Below are 14,073 nucleotides of genomic sequence, written 5' to 3' on the forward strand. Positions count from 1 at the left end.
GAGTCTAGGGGCGGCAACCAGGAAACGCCTGTCGCCCCAGGTGACTGTTCTAGTGCAAGGCACAGCCAAGAAGTTCTGAATAGAGGAACGAAGAGATCGGGTTGGGACATGATGGAGAAGATTCTGTTTGAGAAAGTGGGGACCTTGATTATTGAGTGACTTGTAAACAATACACAGCGATTTGAATTTGATACGGCTGCGTATCGGGAGCCAATGGAGATCCCTAATGATGTTTGTAACTGGTGCGAACTTGGGGATCCCAGCCAGCATTCGTGCGGCTGCATTTTGGATTGACTGCATCTTATTTGTCACTCGGACTTGGGCATTTAAGAATAGAGCATTACAATAGTCCAAGGAGGACAGGACTAGTGAGCTGACCAGTGTTTTCCCGGCCGTGTTCGGTAGGAAAGGTAGTATTTTCCTAATCATTCTCAATTTCATATGAGCTGAAGCCGCAGTTTTATTCGCATGTGCCATAAAATTGAGGCCAGCATCGAAGATGACGCCTAGATTTCTCACTTTGCTAGCTGGACTCGGCGGGGGACCGAAAGATGGTGGCCACCAGACAGGTGACCAGCCCGGGGAGAGGTGACCGAAGATGACCACTTCAGTTTTTTCTGAATTGAGTTTCAGACAATTCGTGGCCATCCAGTCACCTATTGCCATCATTCCTCTCGTGAATCGATTGGCCACTTCCTCCCCGTCCCCTTTGATAGCCAGTACCAATTGGGTGTCATCGGCGTAGGAGGTCAGGCTCATCCCAAATGCTTTGATGACATTTGCAAGGTCCGACACGTAGATATTAAATAGTGTCGGACTCAGGGATGAGCCTTGAGGGACCCCACACGGCAGAGACACCTTCGATGATTGGTAGGGTCCTAGAGATACTGCTTGTGATCTATTGGCCAGAAACGATACAAGCAGGTCCAGAGCAGTTTTCTGGACCCCCAGTCGTTCGACACGGTCGACTAAGATCAGTACATGTGAGAGTTGACATATATAAATTACTGTGTATAAGAGCCAGTGAATGTGTGAGTGGCCGCATGGATCATTGAAAACTTGTATCAGTGATTGTATAAGAGAGTAAATATGTGTTAGAATATGTTTGAATAAGTAAGGTGTGTATAACTGTATAGTTGAGGAAATGGAGGTGTGATTGATTCTTTGCATGATTGACTAGGTGTGTAAGTAACTCCATGGATGAGTGACAGTCTGTGAGTGTCTGTTTACACTGAGTGTATCCAAGGTTATATTAGAGTCTGAAGAGGTTCATCGTATTATCACATGAATGATGTCATCAGTGATGTGATCAGTAATGTCAAATGAGATGTCATCAGTGATGTCATCAGTAATGTCATCAGTGATGTCACTGACCATGTCATGAATGATGTAAAATGTGACATCATCAGCAGTGGATTGCGGGTGCGCAATATATAGTTAGTGCAACTAACTATTTATGCGAATTTCAATGGTTTTGTGCGAGTAAAATAAGGTTTTGTAAATGCTAATCCCTAACTATATATGGTCTATAACCTATGGTTTTTTCAGTGAATATATCTATATATATATATATATATATATATATATATATATATATATATATATATATATATATATATATATATATATATATATAGATATATTCACTGAAAAAACCATAGGTTATAGACCATATATAGTTAGGAATTAGCATTTACAAAACCTTGAAAATTCACTGAAAAAACCATAGGTTATAGACCATATATAGTTAGGAATTCGCATTTACAAAACCTTATTTTACTCACACAAAACCATTGAAATTCCATATATAGTTAGTTGCACTAACTATATATCGCGCACCCGCAATCCACTGCTGATGATGTCACATATTACATCATTCATGACATGGTCAGTGACATCACTGACGACATCACTGATGACATCTCAAATGACATCACTGATGACATCTCAAATGACATCACTGATGACATCACTGATGACATCTCATTTGACATTACTGATCACATCACTGATGATATCATTCTTGTGATAATACGGTGGACCTCTTCAGACTCTAATATAACCTCAGATACAATCAGTGTAAACACAGACTGTCACTCATCCATGGAGTTACTCACACACCTAGTCAGTCATGCAAAGAATCAATCACACCTCCATTTCCTCAACTATACAGTTATACAAACTTTACTTATTCAAACATATACTAACACATATTTACTCTCTTATACAATCCCTGATACAAGTTCACAATGATCCATACAGCCACTCACACATTCACTGGCTCTTATGCACAGTTATTTATATATGTCAACTCTCACATGTACTGTGTTTTACATATGTACTTACTTTGACATGTAGCACTGAGATATCCATTCACTCACCAATACACTCATGCACACAGTCAACCGCCCATACAGCTGTTTCCACATGCACTTTTGAAACCATACATCTAGTGAATCAACTGCTCACACATCTATGCACAGAGTCATACACCTCTCAGCCACCCACACACACACTCAGTCTCCCATACAAATACTTGGGCAACCAATCAATAACCCATATAGTTACTCATATAGCTACTTATCAACACATGTAACAGTTTACAGAACAACAGACATAATGATGCACAAATTAAGACAGTTTTGTCACTAACCCATGCACTCAGTGAGACACATTTAATCACTCACTCATACAGTCAGTCATGCACCTACTAAATCCTTCATCCAGACACTTATACATCCACTCATTCTTCAATATGTAAGACATATTTTAACTTTACAGAAACATACAGTCACTGGATGTTGTCATCAGTGATGTCATCAGTGATGTCACTGACCATGTCATGAATGATGTAATATGTGACATCATCAGCAGTGGATTGCGGGTGCGCGATATATAGTTAGTGCAACTAACTATATATGGAATTTCAATGGTTTTGTGTGAGTAAAATAAGGTTTTGTAAATGCGAATTCCTAACTATATATGGTCTATAACCTATGGTTTTTTCAGTGAATTTTCAAGGTTTTGTAAATGCGAATTCCTAACTATATATGGTATATAACCTATGGTTTTTTCAGTGAATTTTCAAGGTTTTGTAAATGCTAATTCCTAACTATATATGGTCTATAGCCTATGTTTTTTTCAGTGAATATATATATATAAATACATATATAAACATATATCATCTGTATATCTATATAAATACAAACATAAATGCATGCATACATATACTTATATGCATACAGATGCATGTTATTTACATGAAAGTTGAAAAAACACTAATAAAAGCAAAGCTAAAAAGCCACCTCATTACAAACAGAATGGCTTTAACTTAAACGAGGGCGAGATCTATTGCATTTTCAATGCTTGTTTACTTTGGTTCCATCAAGAAGGCATTCAGATGTTTCACACATTTGCCATAAATTCTGAATGTTAGCACTCCAGTTGCACATTAGATCACTGTAGTAAAGCTACTGCTCACCAGGGATGTCTGCTGCTGGTATTCAAAGTGCATGTTTCAGTCTTCATGTCAGAATTTTTTTAATGAAATAGAAGAGGATTTGAGAAGTCACTCAAAATGATCCCTAATTTTTCTTTCTGAAGCACTAATCATACTTTCTATGGCAAAATTAACCCCCTCATGTTGTTCCTTTTTAAATTGAGTGTTTTCAGACTTACCACTTCATTCCAATCAAGATGGCTTCTGGTGTGCCATACTTTTGTCATAAGTAAGACTGTTAGCGCTCTAGTTGTTCTTTAGAACACTCTGGGACATTCTGTCATTGGGCTATACTCGGGGTACATCTGGGTGATATTTGGGCTACATTTAGGCTCTTTTGTCTCTGGTGGCCATCTTGGGAGACTGTATGTCAGAATTTTTTAATGAAATTGAAGAGGGTTTGAGAAGTCACTCAAAATGTGCCCTAATTTTTCTTTCTGCAGCACTAATCATAATTCATATGGCAAAGTATACCCCCTAATTTTGTTCCTTTTTAAATTAAATGTTTTAAGAGTTACCACTTTATTCCAATCAAGATGGCTTCAGGTGTGCCATACCTTTGTAATAAGTAGGACTGTTAGCGCTCTAGTTGTTCTTTAGAACACTCTGGGACATTCTGTCATTGGGCTATACTTGGGCTACATCTGGGTGATATTTGGGCTACATTTGGGCTCTTTTGTCTCTGGTGGCCATTTTGGGAGACTGCATGTCAGAATTTTTTAATGAAATAGAAGAGGATTTGAAAAGTCACTCAAAATGTGCCCTAATTTTTCTTTCTGCAGCACTAATAATACCTTCTATTGCATAATATACCCCCTCATTTTGTTCCTTTTTAAATTAAATGTTTTAAGAGTTACCACTTTATTCCCATCACGATGGCTCCAGGTGTGCTATACCTTTGTAATAAGTAGGACTGTTAGCGCTCTAGTTGTTCTTTAGAACACTCTGGGACATTCTGTCATTGGGCTATACTTGGGCTACATCTGGGTGATATTTGGGCTACATTTGGGCTCTTTTGTCTCTGGTGGCCATTTTGGGAGACTGCATGTCAGAATGTTTTAATGAAATAGAAAAGGATTTGAGAAGTCACTCAAAATGTGCCCTACTTTTTCATTCTGCAGTACTAATCATACTTTCTATGGCAAAATATACCCCCTCATGTTGTTTCTTTTTAAATTAAATGTTTTAAGAGTTACCACTTTATTCCAAACAAGATGGCTCCAGGTGTGCCATACCTTTGTAATAAGTAGGACTGTTAGCGCTCTAGTTGTTCTTTAGAACACTCAGGGACATTCTGTCATTGGGCTATACTTGGGCTACATCTGGGTGATATTTGGGCTACATTTGGGCTCTTTTGTCTCTGGTGGCCATTTTGGGAGACTGCATGTCAGAATGTTTTAATGAAATAGAAAAGGTTTTGAGAAGTCACTCAAAATGTGCCCCAATTATTTCATTCTGCAGCACTAATCATACTTTCTATGGCAAAATATACCCCCTCATGTTGTTTCTTTTTAAATTAAATGTTTTAAGAGTTACCACTTTATTCCAATCAAGATGGCTTCAGGTGTGCCATACCTTTGTAATAAGTAGGACTGTTAGCGCTCTAGTTGTTCTTTAGAACACTCTAGGAGGCTGCAGTAGAACACAAAGGAATCAACTGACAGTCTCTGTCCTTGTTGGATGTACATGTTTTACTGAGAATGTCAGACTTCATTTTCACATGATTGAGAAAGATAATGTGAATTTACAGAAAATATGCTTTCAGTTTAGCTTATAGATCCCCTTCCAAACCACTGTGGGAAAATCATGAGATATTAGTTTTCTTTCAAACAATATTCATGATATCACAGCAGAAGGTTTTTTCACATGGTAAAATCACCTTAGAACCCACCACAATTCCTAAAACGAGTATGGTACCATCAACAAATGATTTATAATGTAACTAAAGTCCTAAAACCCTCTATTAACTACAATGCTTTTTAATGAGGTGCTATCATGTATATTGGTCCCAAGATGGCTGCCAACACTTCTTGGATGAAGTGCTGACAGCCAATCAGATCAGATGTGTGGTTAGGCTCCGCCCAGATATATATCTTTTTTTGAACCTAAATTACTCAAAATCCACTGGAGCACATGTATTGAGACCTAGCAAAGGCACATCGGGCTAACAGTCCCTACAATTTTGCCAAGTTTCGTGCAAATCCATTCAGCCGTTCGAGCTAAAAGTGAGGCCAACCGCCCTATGGAAATTAACATGGGATAAACGCGTTTTGGGACCCCCCTTTTTTCTCGGCCCCCCCTTGATGAAACCCCCCCAAATTGTCAGGGGCTGCTCAGAAACAAAATGTTCCATTTTCCTGAAAATTTCAGCCAATTCCGTCCACAAACGCCAAAGTTATTAGACATAGAATTTTCAAAAATCCCATAGAGAAAAAATCCTAACTATATATACCTACTGGCGACCGCCAGTAGGTAATATATATATATATATATATATATCCATCAAAAACTGCCACACAGTGAAGACGCCACACAGCGATGAGTTGAATGCCTTTTAATGAAGGACTGTAGCAAGGCAGGGTAACAGTCATACTCGCAGTCTGTAAAATGGCCCAACGCGTTTCAAGCATGAAGCTGCTCTTGTTCACGGGCTGATCGGCAAAGGGAGGTGACCGGCAATCACTCAGGAACAGCTGAATTATACACCCATAGTCCCGCCTCAGTGGGCGTGTGCACGCACTGCATGCTGGTGCTTGAAGTTCCTGGTTAGTTGTATCCACAGTGGATGCCTTCTTCCTCACTTTAATGATGCCTTCGTTTTACCCCAGTGGGTTGAGAGGTAGCTGCCAGCACCCGCAATGCCATATTTCAAAGTCCTTGCACGTGGCACTCACCGCTCCAACGAGTTCGCAGATGCGGACCCAGGATCTGTCTGACAACAGCAGGGCGTCTTCGCGACCAGGCCGGCCGCTAAAATCCATCAAAAACTGCCACACAGTGAAGACGCCACACAGCGATGAGTTGAATGCCTTTTAATGAAGGACTGTAGCAAGGCAGGGTAACAGTCATACTCGCAGTCTGTAAAATGGCCCAACGCGTTTCAAGCATGAAGCTGCTCTTGTTCACGGGCTGATCGGCAAAGGGAGGTGACCGGCAATCACTCAGGAACAGCTGAATTATACACCCATAGTCCCGCCTCAGTGGGCGTGTGCACGCACTGCATGCTGGTGCTTGAAGTTCCTGGTTAGTTGTATCCACAGTGGATGCCTTCTTCCTCACTTTAATGATGCCTTCGTTTTACCCCAGTGGGTTGAGAGGTAGCTGCCAGCACCCGCAATGCCATATTTCAAAGTCCTTGCACGTGGCACTCACCGCTCCAACGAGTTCGCAGATGCGGACCCAGGATCTGTCTGACAACAGCAGGGCGTCTTCGCGACCAGGCCGGCCGCTAAAATCCATCAAAAACTGCCACACAGTGAAGACGCCACACAGCGATGAGTTGAATGCCTTTTAATGAAGGACTGTAGCAAGGCAGGGTAACAGTCATACTCGCAGTCTGTAAAATGGCCCAACGCGTTTCAAGCATGAAGCTGCTCTTGTTCACGGGCTGATCGGCAAAGGGAGGTGACCGGCAATCACTCAGGAACAGCTGAATTATACACCCATAGTCCCGCCTCAGTGGGCGTGTGCACGCACTGCATGCTGGTGCTTGAAGTTCCTGGTTAGTTGTATCCACAGTGGATGCCTTCTTCCTCACTTTAATGATGCCTTCGTTTTACCCCAGTGGGTTGAGAGGTAGCTGCCAGCACCCGCAATGCCATATTTCAAAGTCCTTGCACGTGGCACTCACCGCTCCAACGAGTTCGCAGATGCGGACCCAGGATCTGTCTGACAACAGCAGGGCGTCTTCGCGACCAGGCCGGCCGCTAAAATCCATCAAAAACTGCCACACAGTGAAGACGCCACACAGCGATGAGTTGAATGCCTTTTAATGAAGGACTGTAGCAAGGCAGGGTAACAGTCATACTCGCAGTCTGTAAAATGGCCCAACGCGTTTCAAGCATGAAGCTGCTCTTGTTCACGGGCTGATCGGCAAAGGGAGGTGACCGGCAATCACTCAGGAACAGCTGAATTATACACCCATAGTCCCGCCTCAGTGGGCGTGTGCACGCACTGCATGCTGGTGCTTGAAGTTCCTGGTTAGTTGTATCCACAGTGGATGCCTTCTTCCTCACTTTAATGATGCCTTCGTTTTACCCCAGTGGGTTGAGAGGTAGCTGCCAGCACCCGCAATGCCATATTTCAAAGTCCTTGCACGTGGCACTCACCGCTCCAACGAGTTCGCAGATGCGGACCCAGGATCTGTCTGACAACAGCAGGGCGTCTTCGCGACCAGGCCGGCCGCTAAAATCCATCAAAAACTGCCACACAGTGAAGACGCCACACAGCGATGAGTTGAATGCCTTTTAATGAAGGACTGTAGCAAGGCAGGGTAACAGTCATACTCGCAGTCTGTAAAATGGCCCAACGCGTTTCAAGCATGAAGCTGCTCTTGTTCACGGGCTGATCGGCAAAGGGAGGTGACCGGCAATCACTCAGGAACAGCTGAATTATACACCCATAGTCCCGCCTCAGTGGGCGTGTGCACGCACTGCATGCTGGTGCTTGAAGTTCCTGGTTAGTTGTATCCACAGTGGATGCCTTCTTCCTCACTTTAATGATGCCTTCGTTTTACCCCAGTGGGTTGAGAGGTAGCTGCCAGCACCCGCAATGCCATATTTCAAAGTCCTTGCACGTGGCACTCACCGCTCCAACGAGTTCGCAGATGCGGACCCAGGATCTGTCTGACAACAGCAGGGCGTCTTCGCGACCAGGCCGGCCGCTAAAATCCATCAAAAACTGCCACACAGTGAAGACGCCACACAGCGATGAGTTGAATGCCTTTTAATGAAGGACTGTAGCAAGGCAGGGTAACAGTCATACTCGCAGTCTGTAAAATGGCCCAACGCGTTTCAAGCATGAAGCTGCTCTTGTTCACGGGCTGATCGGCAAAGGGAGGTGACCGGCAATCACTCAGGAACAGCTGAATTATACACCCATAGTCCCGCCTCAGTGGGCGTGTGCACGCACTGCATGCTGGTGCTTGAAGTTCCTGGTTAGTTGTATCCACAGTGGATGCCTTCTTCCTCACTTTAATGATGCCTTCGTTTTACCCCAGTTGAAGTTTAAGCAGCTTCATGCTTGAAACGCGTTGGGCCATTTTACAGACTGCGAGTATGACTGTTACCCTGCCTTGCTACAGTCCTTCATTAAAAGGCATTCATCTCATCGCTGTGTGGCGTCTTCACTGTGTGGCAGTTTTTGATGGATTTTAGCGGCCGGCCTGGTCGCGAAGACGCCCTGCTGTTGTCAGACAGATCCTGGGTCCGCATCTGCGAACTCGTTGGAGCGGTGAGTGCCACGTGCAAGGACTTTGAAATATGGCATTGCGGGTGCTGGCAGCTACCTCTCAACCCACTGGGGTAAAACGAAGGCATCATTAAAGTGAGGAAGAAGGCATCCACTGTGGATACAACTAACCAGGAACTTCAAGCACCAGCATGCAGTGCGTGCACACGCCCACTGAGGCGGGACTATGGGTGTATAATTCAGCTGTTCCTGAGTGATTGCCGGTCACCTCCCTTTGCCGATCAGCCCGTGAACAAGAGCAGCTTCATGCTTGAAACGCGTTGGGCCATTTTACAGACTGCGAGTATGACTGTTACCCTGCCTTGCTACAGTCCTTCATTAAAAGGCATTCATCTCATCGCTGTGTGGCGTCTTCACTGTGTGGCAGTTTTTGATGGATTTTAGCGGCCGGCCTGGTCGCGAAGACGCCCTGCTGTTGTCAGACAGATCCTGGGTCCGCATCTGCGAACTCGTTGGAGCGGTGAGTGCCACGTGCAAGGACTTTGAAATATGGCATTGCGGGTGCTGGCAGCTACCTCTCAACCCACTGGGGTAAAACGAAGGCATCATTAAAGTGAGGAAGAAGGCATCCACTGTGGATACAACTAACCAGGAACTTCAAGCACCAGCATGCAGTGCGTGCACACGCCCACTGAGGCGGGACTATGGGTGTATAATTCAGCTGTTCCTGAGTGATTGCCGGTCACCTCCCTTTGCCGATCAGCCCGTGAACAAGAGCAGCTTCATGCTTGAAACGCGTTGGGCCATTTTACAGACTGCGAGTATGACTGTTACCCTGCCTTGCTACAGTCCTTCATTAAAAGGCATTCATCTCATCGCTGTGTGGCGTCTTCACTGTGTGGCAGTTTTTGATGGATTTTAGCGGCCGGCCTGGTCGCGAAGACGCCCTGCTGTTGTCAGACAGATCCTGGGTCCGCATCTGCGAACTCGTTGGAGCGGTGAGTGCCACGTGCAAGGACTTTGAAATATGGCATTGCGGGTGCTGGCAGCTACCTCTCAACCCACTGGGGTAAAACGAAGGCATCATTAAAGTGAGGAAGAAGGCATCCACTGTGGATACAACTAACCAGGAACTTCAAGCACCAGCATGCAGTGCGTGCACACGCCCACTGAGGCGGGACTATGGGTGTATAATTCAGCTGTTCCTGAGTGATTGCCGGTCACCTCCCTTTGCCGATCAGCCCGTGAACAAGAGCAGCTTCATGCTTGAAACGCGTTGGGCCATTTTACAGACTGCGAGTATGACTGTTACCCTGCCTTGCTACAGTCCTTCATTAAAAGGCATTCATCTCATCGCTGTGTGGCGTCTTCACTGTGTGGCAGTTTTTGATGGATTTTAGCGGCCGGCCTGGTCGCGAAGACGCCCTGCTGTTGTCAGACAGATCCTGGGTCCGCATCTGCGAACTCGTTGGAGCGGTGAGTGCCACGTGCAAGGACTTTGAAATATGGCATTGCGGGTGCTGGCAGCTACCTCTCAACCCACTGGGGTAAAACGAAGGCATCATTAAAGTGAGGAAGAAGGCATCCACTGTGGATACAACTAACCAGGAACTTCAAGCACCAGCATGCAGTGCGTGCACACGCCCACTGAGGCGGGACTATGGGTGTATAATTCAGCTGTTCCTGAGTGATTGCCGGTCACCTCCCTTTGCCGATCAGCCCGTGAACAAGAGCAGCTTCATGCTTGAAACGCGTTGGGCCATTTTACAGACTGCGAGTATGACTGTTACCCTGCCTTGCTACAGTCCTTCATTAAAAGGCATTCATCTCATCGCTGTGTGGCGTCTTCACTGTGTGGCAGTTTTTGATGGATATATATATATATATATATATATATATATATATATATATATATATATATATATATATATATTACCTACTGGCGGTCGCCAGTAGGTATATATAGTTAGGATTTTTTCCCTATGGGATTTCTGAAAATTCTATGCCTAATAACGTTTGCGTTTGTGGACGGAATTGGCTGAAATTTTCAGGAAAATGGCACATTTTGTTTCTGAGCAGCCCTTGAAAATTTGGGGGGGGTTTGTGGAGGGGGGGCCGAGATAAAAGGGGGGTCCCAAAACGCCTTTTTCCCATGTTAATTTCCATAGGGCGGTTGGACTCACTTTTAGCCCGAACGGCTGAATGGATTTTCACGAAACTTGGCAAAATTGTAGGGACTGTTAGCCCGATGTGCCTTTGCTAGGTCTCAATATATGTGCTTCAGTGGATTTTGAGAAATTAACGTTTAAATCAAGATATATATCTGTAACAGCGCTCCGGGCAGCGATCCGGTTAGCGAACCTTTCGCGTATCGGAACTTTGCGATGCGAAGCTGATTGGCCCTCCGGTGTCTGTCAACATTCTAAACAGTCCGGAGCGGCCGCCATCTTGTCTCTCGGTAGGATCGAGAGACAAGAGGAGGCCAAAACAAAGGGGGAAATTACCATAAGGGGGCATAGTAGATCCTCGTTGACCCCCTAGGTTTTATGTGGAGGTTTTAAAAGGGCCTAGGAGGGTCCAAAAAAAAAAAATTAAAATTTTTTTTTTTGCGTGGTAAGCGCCAAGTTCGCGAACCGGAAAGCGTTCTGGGCAGCGAACTTTATGGATAAAAGAATGAAAGACTTTTCTAATACTGTATGTTAATTATTTGTTGGTTTTGTTGATTTTTTTTTAATATTATTATTTTTTCAGCAATTTTTTATTGTTGTGATTGTGTTTCAAAATGTAATAACATTTCTTACATTTAACTACTTTATGAATTACATAGACATTAGCAGTGCAAGAAAAACATCATGTTCCAAAATAGGCCTCAGTTCAGCAATATCAAGATACAGTTTCTTTCGAATATATATCTTTAGGATTGTGTAGGGGACGTAGAGAAGCAGAGACTTCTGTAAATGTCAAAGTTGTTGAAAAACTGTTTGTTTTTGAACCTTTTCCCTTGTCTTTTCTAATTTTTAAATACATGTTTTAATATTTTTTGAAATGTTTGTTCTTTGTTTTACAGATTGAAAGTATGAAAAAATATTTAAAAAAGGTAACAAGAATTATAAGGTAAATGTTTTCCACTCTTTTTACCCGCAATGCACTGCTGATGATGTCATTGACACTATCTCTCATTTACTCTCTCTAGCTGTCTTTCTTTTTACATTATTCTCTGTTTACTTCCCTTATACTAACTCTTCTTTTTTTAAAAAAAATATTTTTTTAGTTCGCTTAAAGTTCGCGAACCGGTCAGCGAACTTGAAGCGAACCAAAAGAAATAGAGCTTGCCAGAGTGATAAACATTCTAGCAATTTTGTTTGAAAGGGGAGGTAGTTCTGAAAAGAACTGTTTTTTTTTGTTTTTGTTGTTTTATATTTTTTTTTTATTTTTTGAACATTTTTTGATTTTTTTGTATTTTTAGAACTGTTTTATGTTTTTTTTGTGTTTTTTATGGAGGGGAGACAACAAAAAACAGGCTTTCAAAACGGCTCAACTGGAGCAAAAAAAAAAAATTACTTTTTGGGTGCATTAGGGCATTTATGATTTTCAAATGCAATGTTCATCAGGTTGACACTCATGTTGCCATATGACAGCATAGCACCACAGTAAATACAAGATAACTTCATATGCTGGAAGTTGGGTTGGATGTTTGGCACAGTCTCTTGTGCCTCTCTTCCCGTCAAAGACAATGTGGATGTAGATCTTGCCACAGGAGTTGCCGTCGGATTGTCTTCAAGATCCCTTAACTCAGCCCGGCTGTAGTTCAAGGGATGCCACCTGCTCATGTGACGATGCATTGTATAGTTCCCCATACTGTACTTCTTTTCTGTGCCTCTCGACAATCTGTAATCACAGATGAGGCAGGTGGCATATTTTGCATTCACTTTCTTTGATCCAGGAGGGATGGTGAAAAACTGCCAGATGAAACTGGTTTTTCGTTTAGAAACCCGGGGCAACTCTTCGACAAATTGTTGTTCCTCTCTCTCCTCTTCTTCTTCTTCCTCATCTTCCTCCTCTCTGTTAGTCATAATTTGACTAGGTGGTCCTCTCTTCTTATGAGGAGGTGGAGGTGGTGGTGGGGGTGCACCAGCTGCAGCAAGAATGGAAGCCATTGTGGAACTTCAGATAAATGGTCTTTCTCTCACCAAGATGAAAGTCAGAGTGAGGAAATAAGGAGGGGTTTACATGATTTGGGGAAAACAAAAGTTCTGAGCCAATGAAAAGTGTTATTTTTAGGTCACATGACCTAGTCATACATCATTTGGAAACCAAAAGTGAAATGAAGCAATGAGAAGTTTGATAAACAAGTCACATGACCTGTTCCGCTTACGTTACGCGGCGCGCGCCGCGTCCCAGATCGCTTCCGGTTCGCGGTCCGGAGCACTTCCGGGAGCGCTAACGCGACGCGTCATTAGACGCATTACGCGATAACGTGATACGTCGCGCTTCCGCGACGCGTCACTGTTCCGCTAACGTAACGTTGACCGGTTCGCGGACTAGATCGCGGCATCAAGATGAGCTAACGGAAAGCTTCCCGGTTCGCGAACTAGAAGCGAAGAAAAAAATATTAAAAAAAAATTATCAATAAATATCTAAATATATTTTGGGATTTAAAGAATAATACATTTTACAGCTACAGATGTTAGCTTTTAAAAAACCAATGAAATTCACTGAAAAAACCATAGGTTATAGACCATATATAGTTAGAAATTTGCATTTAAAAAACCATTGAAATTCAATGAAAAAACCATAGGTTATAGACCATATATAGTTAGGAATTCGCATTTACAAAACCTTATTTTACTCGCACAAAACCATTGAAATTCCATATATAGTTAGTTGCACTAACTATATATCGCGCACCCGCAATCCACTGCTGATGATGTCACATATTACATCATTCATGACATGGTCAGTGACATCACTGATGACATCACTGATGACATCTCAAATGACATCACTGATGACATCACTGATGACAACATCCAGTGACTGTATGTTTCTGTAAAGTTAAAATATGTCTTATATTTTGAAGAATGAGTGGATGTATAAGTGTCTGGATGAAGGATTTAGTAGGTGCATGACTGACTGATTGAGTGAGTGATTAAATGTGTCTCACT

The sequence above is a fragment of the Lissotriton vulgaris genome, chromosome 6, assembly GCF_964263255.1.
Source record: "Lissotriton vulgaris chromosome 6, aLisVul1.2, whole genome shotgun sequence".
In the NCBI taxonomy this organism is placed as follows: domain Eukaryota; kingdom Metazoa; phylum Chordata; class Amphibia; order Caudata; family Salamandridae; genus Lissotriton; species Lissotriton vulgaris.